Source organism: Athene cunicularia, unplaced genomic scaffold (assembly GCF_003259725.1).
Source record: "Athene cunicularia isolate RWA unplaced genomic scaffold, athCun1 SCF_106, whole genome shotgun sequence".
NCBI classification, from domain to species: Eukaryota; Metazoa; Chordata; class Aves; order Strigiformes; family Strigidae; genus Athene; species Athene cunicularia.
The window spans coordinates 230-6,409 of NW_020799163.1; the positions used below are offsets into that span (position 1 = coordinate 230).

A 6,180-nucleotide genomic window follows, 5' to 3' on the forward strand; every position below is an offset into this window, starting at 1 on the left:
AAACACCCTGATGGAACAGCGTGGAATTTTGCTGAACCTAAAAGTATCAGTTTGTTAGAAATCGCGAGACCTCTGCCCCCGGCAAAAATCGCTCACGTTAAACAACACCCCCCTGCCGTCAGCTGCACACTCTGGTACGGCCGGGGTGGCTGCAGACCTAGAAAAAAGAAAAAAATTCGGGACTCGGGTAGAGGGAGCATCTCATTCCTGGATGACCCTAGATATTAAAGGTGAGTTTTACACCATCCCACGCCAGGAACGGGATAAGGATCCGTTTGCATTTCCATGGCAAGGAATACAGAACACCTTGAACAGGCTACCTCAGGGGTACAAACATTCCCCCACCGTTGCTCACGATGCCTTGGCGAAAATTTTATAGCAGAGATCTCTCATTTGACAAGTTTTTACTGTGCATCACTAGACTGATGATAGGCTAATAGGAGGGGGGAAATTCTGGTGAAGTCCGGCAGGCCACGGAAAACGCACAGCAGAGATTAACAGCTTCAGAGCTGCACATTCCACCGTCCAAACGCCAGGGGCCAGCACAAGAGGTTAAATTCCTAGGAGTTTGGTGGGTTAAAGGAGCTGCCCCTGTTCCCCCTGACACCTTAAAAAAAAGAAAAAAAAATAGAAAACAGACAGAATCTGGCTAGTAAAAAAAGAATTACAACAAGTTTTAGGGACTTTGGGTTACCGGTGTAAACACCCCCCTGGCTTTTCTATTATCGCCCGTCACTCGTACAACCTCCTCAAAAGGGGCAGATCATGGGAGCGGACTGAACAACGATGAGATTGCATTAAATGTACTGATTAATAATTAAGGCTTTTCCAGCAATTAGGCCCTGCATACCCAGGTGACTCCATCCACATAGAATGGGGGTTCAGTGAACACGGCTCCCGGTGCAAACTATGGCAACGGGGACCAGAGAGACCAGGGGAATTTACCTCTCGCTCCCTCAGCCATACTGAAACCAGGTATTTGGATGTCGGGAAGGGTCTGCGGGCACTGGTCCGAGCCTTGAACCGAGCGGAACAAACAAGACGGGAACAAAGTGTAGTTATCAGGGGACGTTTCTGCCTCTGGGTGTAATCTGAAAGGGCACCTCGCGACCCGCTGGCTTGCTCAGGAGCCGACAGTCGGTCAGTGGGGTGTTTATTTGGAAAGCATTAATGAGAATGCGCCATGCTACGGAGGGTAACATCCAGCTCAAATCCAAAAAGACACAGATAACAATCTGCTATTTCAAACCCCCATCTCCCACTAAGGGAAGTGCCTCCGTTAAAAGAGGACACCGGCCTTAAAGGGGTGTGGTGCGCTGATGCCTCATCCGACAGACGGAACGCTGAGCGGAATTACAAGGCAGCGGCAATGGAACGTGGCTACAGGAGACAGGCGAAGTAGGAGACCCCAGGGCAGTCCCGCCGGCAGGACAGCAGGGTGCTGGTCATAGTTACTCTGGTTTGTACGCGGCCTTTAAAGGAGCAACAGAGTGGAGAGGCCACGGGGCAGTTGATAACTGGCAAGCGAAGAGCCCCGGGTTGGCAACCTGACAGCTGGAAACAGAAATAGAAGAGCGAATGTATCGGATGGGTGAAAGGACATGATCCGGCAACATCAAGAGCTGCTCGATTTAATCAGCTCACCCGGCTGCGGCAAGTGGACATCGCGAGTGAGGATCGCGAACGGGAACAGTTCCTTGACCGGCTGCGCATAAAACGAGGCCGCGCTGGATGAGGACAGGACAGCCCGTTTCCGTGAAATTATGCGAGCAAAGAGTAACTGCCTGCTCACACTGCCGCTCACAGCAAGGATCGTCCGGGTAAAGCACCTCCCTTACACATCCGGGACGGGAAAACGCTGTGGCACACCTGGAAAATAGATTCCGTAGGCCCTCTACGACCCTCAAGGGGGAAAAAAAAAAAAAAAATATCCTGGTGAGAGTAGAAGTCATCTCAGGAATTCCCGTGGCCACAGGTGTTACTGCTGCCACTGGAGAAAATACGGTCCTTAGCGTGAGAGGCTGGTTTCGTACCTTATCCCTTCCAGAAGAGATTCAAAGGGATAATTTTTAAAATTTTCTGCTGCAACAGTACAAGAATGGGCAAAAGAGGGAGGTATCCGCTGGGCGTTTCATACTCCGTACTATCCCCAGGCCAACGGTATCGTTGAGAGAAGGAATGGGCTGGTCAAGCGATGTGCTAAAACCCGCGAGGCTGGATGGCATGGACAACTCTCTGATGCCGTCTATCAGTGAAACAATAGATGGAGTGGAAACGGCTGCCCCAAGCCGGGAGCTTTTCACCCACCGTAGCACCACAGGTGTATAAAAAAAAACCCACCTGGAGACTATCCCGTGGGTTTCTATGCAGGACAACCTGGGTTAGTCAAGCTACGGCATATTGGAATGGTAGCGGCGGGACTAACCGCTCCGAAGAACCTCTGTGCTTGGGGAGAAAAGTTCTGGGAAAATCCCTCGGATCAACACCAGATGGATCACGCCCTCTTTCTAACCCACTGCGCCAGAAGCCAAGCGATTCTTTCCTTTGTTCTACGGGTTACCGGTACCGCAGACAGACGCTGGCCGGCTGCACCTGAAGCGGACGACTCCCCTACTAATCTCAAATATCCACGGGGATTATTAATTGTTATGTTTGGCGTGATTCTGGTTGGAATTTGTGCTTGGAAACCGAACGTGTTGGGGAATGTGACTTCCAGTTGTGACCAAGTTCTGCATTCGCATCTTGAGTTGGATAAGGCTTGTAGTTAGGATTAGCAAACGCGATGTTTATAACCAGGATTGGAAAGGTAACGCTGTGGCATAACGTGCTTTTGTGTATTATGGGTACGGGCGACGCCTCACCGGAGTCAAGAAAACACTCAGAATAAGTGAACTCTACCTGTCCAAACCTCCCGTGGCTTAGAGGATAATCTGGTCTTAACCTTGGTAAAGGGATTTGCAATTGTCCTCAGTGAATTCTTCCCACAGATGTCGCAGGAAGTCTGCCAAGCCTGTGGAACACGAGCGGCACCATCCACATGATAAATCCTTATTCCTCAGCTACGGAGCAAGCGGCTGCGCGGCCGGACCAGCCGTTCAGTTTTTCTGCCATTGACAGAACACCCTGCGCCTTTTATACAGAGAACAGTACAACTCTCCCCGGTAATCGGATCACACGGGGTACCACAGATTTGCAACCCTGGGGACGAGCAACCAACATAACTTCAATAAAATCGACCCGTAAAAACCTCCTGGTGCGTGCAAGGGAGCGGAGGGCAAAGCTGCTCTAAAAAGAAACGGTCGTAGTCGTGCTTGTGCCTCGGTTTGGGTCTGACGACGGCCTCCAGGGTTATACACCGTTGGATCAGAAATCCTCTTTTGCCTCAAAATCAAATGAAGCAGCGTGTAATAAATTGTTTTTAATTGGAAACAACATGATCGGGTTAAATATTCTCGGCCAGTTCACCCCCCGCCCCCCCGCCCCGAAAACGGGCTGTCTGTGCCGAAATCGTAGCGCGGCTCCCAAAACGGTCAGCGCAGAAGTCGCGCCTCGCAACGATTTGTTGCCTTGGCACTGGTGATGCTCCAGCTGGTTTGATCTGGGCCTGTGACGGTGGTAAGATGTACCCCTCCCCATGGGCGGGGCTGCCTGCACTCCAGTGCACCTCGGGGACCCCGACTTTGTGTCCTGGGTGGAAAAGGGATCCTGCCCGGCCCCGCTGGGTGACTCGCGGGAGGCGGGTGACAATAACCCCGGAGGGAAATGTAGAGGGATGGCAAGACCTGGCCTGGGCGCTGGAAGGGTTTTGGACATTTGGATATGCCACCACACATCGTTAAGCAAATTAGCCCATCAAGTTGAGAAATTAGCTAATGAATTAGCCAACGCTAGTCTGCACCGATACGCCAAGTAGCAGAAGACACCCGCGAGCTACGAGAGTCCACGGATGGCGGCTGGTTTTCTAGATTCTTCAGTTTGTTTGGACTTGGTGTTGATGGTTGGATCCGAAACTCGCTACAGGATGCGTTAATGTTCATTGTGCCTGTAACCGTCATGGGTATAGCAAAACGCTGCACAAAACCGACTCTAATGAGTCAACATAAAAACCATTCGGCAAACTCACTCTCTCCCTTTAGAGGGGGAGAACCCGATCGATGCTCCTGGTCCTGACGACCTCCATTAGAGACCAGATTCAGGTGTGTGGCGGTGACTGGAGTTCCACAGGGTGGAAATGCGGGAAAAGCAAAACAATGAAAAATTGTTGGGCACGCGGTGCCCAAACACAGGATGGGGTGAAGAGCCAGTGATCCGTGTTCGCGCCAAGGAGGAAGGAAGGCGCAGCGAGGTGGAGGCCAGGCGGGTGGGTTCTTGCACTTCTCTCGAGGAGTGTGTTGCAGCACTCTGCCACCTTGTGTCTCCTCTCTCACAAAAACCAGCGCGCCCCTCGCGCCAAGGAAAGCGCCGCGCCGTGATCCAACAGAAAACGGCTCGACCACAGTCCCACCCGCTCACACACACGCGCTGGGGTAAATCCTACACCGAGTTTGTCCCTGACTTGGGAGGATGATAATCCGACACCAAATCAGAGGGACAGATGGACGGGTTTGTGCACACACCCCCCCTCCCCAGAAGGGACATTTTTTGGGTAAGATTTGAGCCCTCGGCTACACCAAGTGATGACGTGGGAATTAATGTGTGATGTCAATCGTTTCCGTTTTTTTTTTTTTGTGTGTGTGTCGTGCTGTAGAGCCAACCGGCAGTTTGTGCATCTGTCACAGGCAATCTTACAGAATCTGTAAAAGTGGCATGAGAATAAACCGCACCGTTCGTGAGTCTGATGGCTTCTTTTGAGTGCAACCGGACCTACGGCCACGGGCTGGTCGTGCATCTGCTGTCAGGCCTGTACTTACGGCCCCAATTGGAACAGCTATGGAGATAAATCCAGCCGCCCTAATCTCTGAGGATGGGCTAGAACGCAAAGGGATTTATCTCTTAACAAATGTAGCCTCACCTTAAATGCAACGAGTGTGCTCACCAGTGCTGAGCCCAGGGGGCAGATCCCGTCCCTGTCCCTGCTGGCCACGCTGGTGCTGACACAAGCCAGGATGCCCTTGGCCTCCTTGGCCCCCTGGGCACCTGCTGGCTCGTTCTCAATCGATTAACCCCCCAGTCCCTCTCTGACCGGCCGCTCTCCGGCCACCTGTAGCCCTGCTGGGGGGTGTTGTGGCCCCAGGGCAGCCCCCGGCATTTGCCCTCAGTGAAACTCCCCCAGCTGGGCTCAGCCCATGGCTCCAGCCCGTCCAGGTCTCTGCAGCCTCCCCACCCTCGAGAGATCAAGACTCCCACCCAGCCGGGTGTCATCCGCAAACTGACCGCGGGGGCACTCGATCCAGGGTGCCCCCCAGCCTCACTCCAACCTCCCACTCCCCCTTGCCCAGCCCCAGGGGCACCCGCTGAGTGGGGCGCTGCCTTCCCGGGCTCTGGGGTGCTGGGACTGGCACTGCCCTGTCTCTCTGCCAGCGCCTCACTCGCACCCTGCTCATCCTGGGGACACGGGTGGTGGGGAACAGGGTGACTGGGGGGGCCCTGGGGCTGGCAGGGCTGCGGGGAGGCTCAGGGGGGGCAGCAGCAGGTGGGGGGCAGGACACTTGGGTCCTATCGGGGGGTGCTGCATGCCATGTCGGGGTGCAGGACAGCGTCCTGTGATGGGGCACTGCAGGAGGGACAGCAGCTGCCATCAGTGCTGGGGCTGGATGGGGTGACCCCCCCAAAACCCCCCACTCCAGAGACTGGCTCCCCGTTCCCGTGCCCACCAGCGGGGTAAGGCACCGGGAGGGGGACACGGAGCCACCGACCCAAGCAGGTGAGGGGACGCAGGAGCCCTTGGCATTGTGCCCACCCGTGGGCCTGCCCACAGGCGGCGGGATGATGCCAGGTGTCGCCCCCCCTCTTAGTGTGTGTCCCCCCCCATCCTGCTGAGGACACACAGACCTGTCCCTGCCACCCAGGCCCAGGGAGTGCCCCCCCCGCCTCCCTGTCCGCAGACGAGCAGGGCCAGCGGGTCCCAGGACAATTTATTAGGCAGAGACGGAGCAGCCCAAGATCATTGTGGGGGACCCTGGGGACCCCGGGGCTGCAGAGCACTGACAGACAAGCTGGAAGCAAGGGACACTGTGGGGG

The 6,180-nt window shown here is 54.8% G+C and overlaps 1 protein-coding gene across 3 annotated transcripts in view; it reads left to right on the top strand.

The window, feature by feature from the left end:
• The first annotated feature begins 4,521 nt into the window (after positions 1-4,521).
• LOC113490503 (coiled-coil alpha-helical rod protein 1-like) overlaps positions 4,522-6,180 on the top strand; it is a 17,800-nt gene continuing 16,141 nt past the window's right edge. For all 3 annotated transcript variants that reach the window (XM_026867016.1, XM_026867017.1, XM_026867018.1), the window contains exon 1: positions 4,522-4,526. The gene's annotated coding sequence lies outside the window, so the exon portion shown is untranslated. The remainder of the gene's footprint in view (positions 4,527-6,180) is intronic.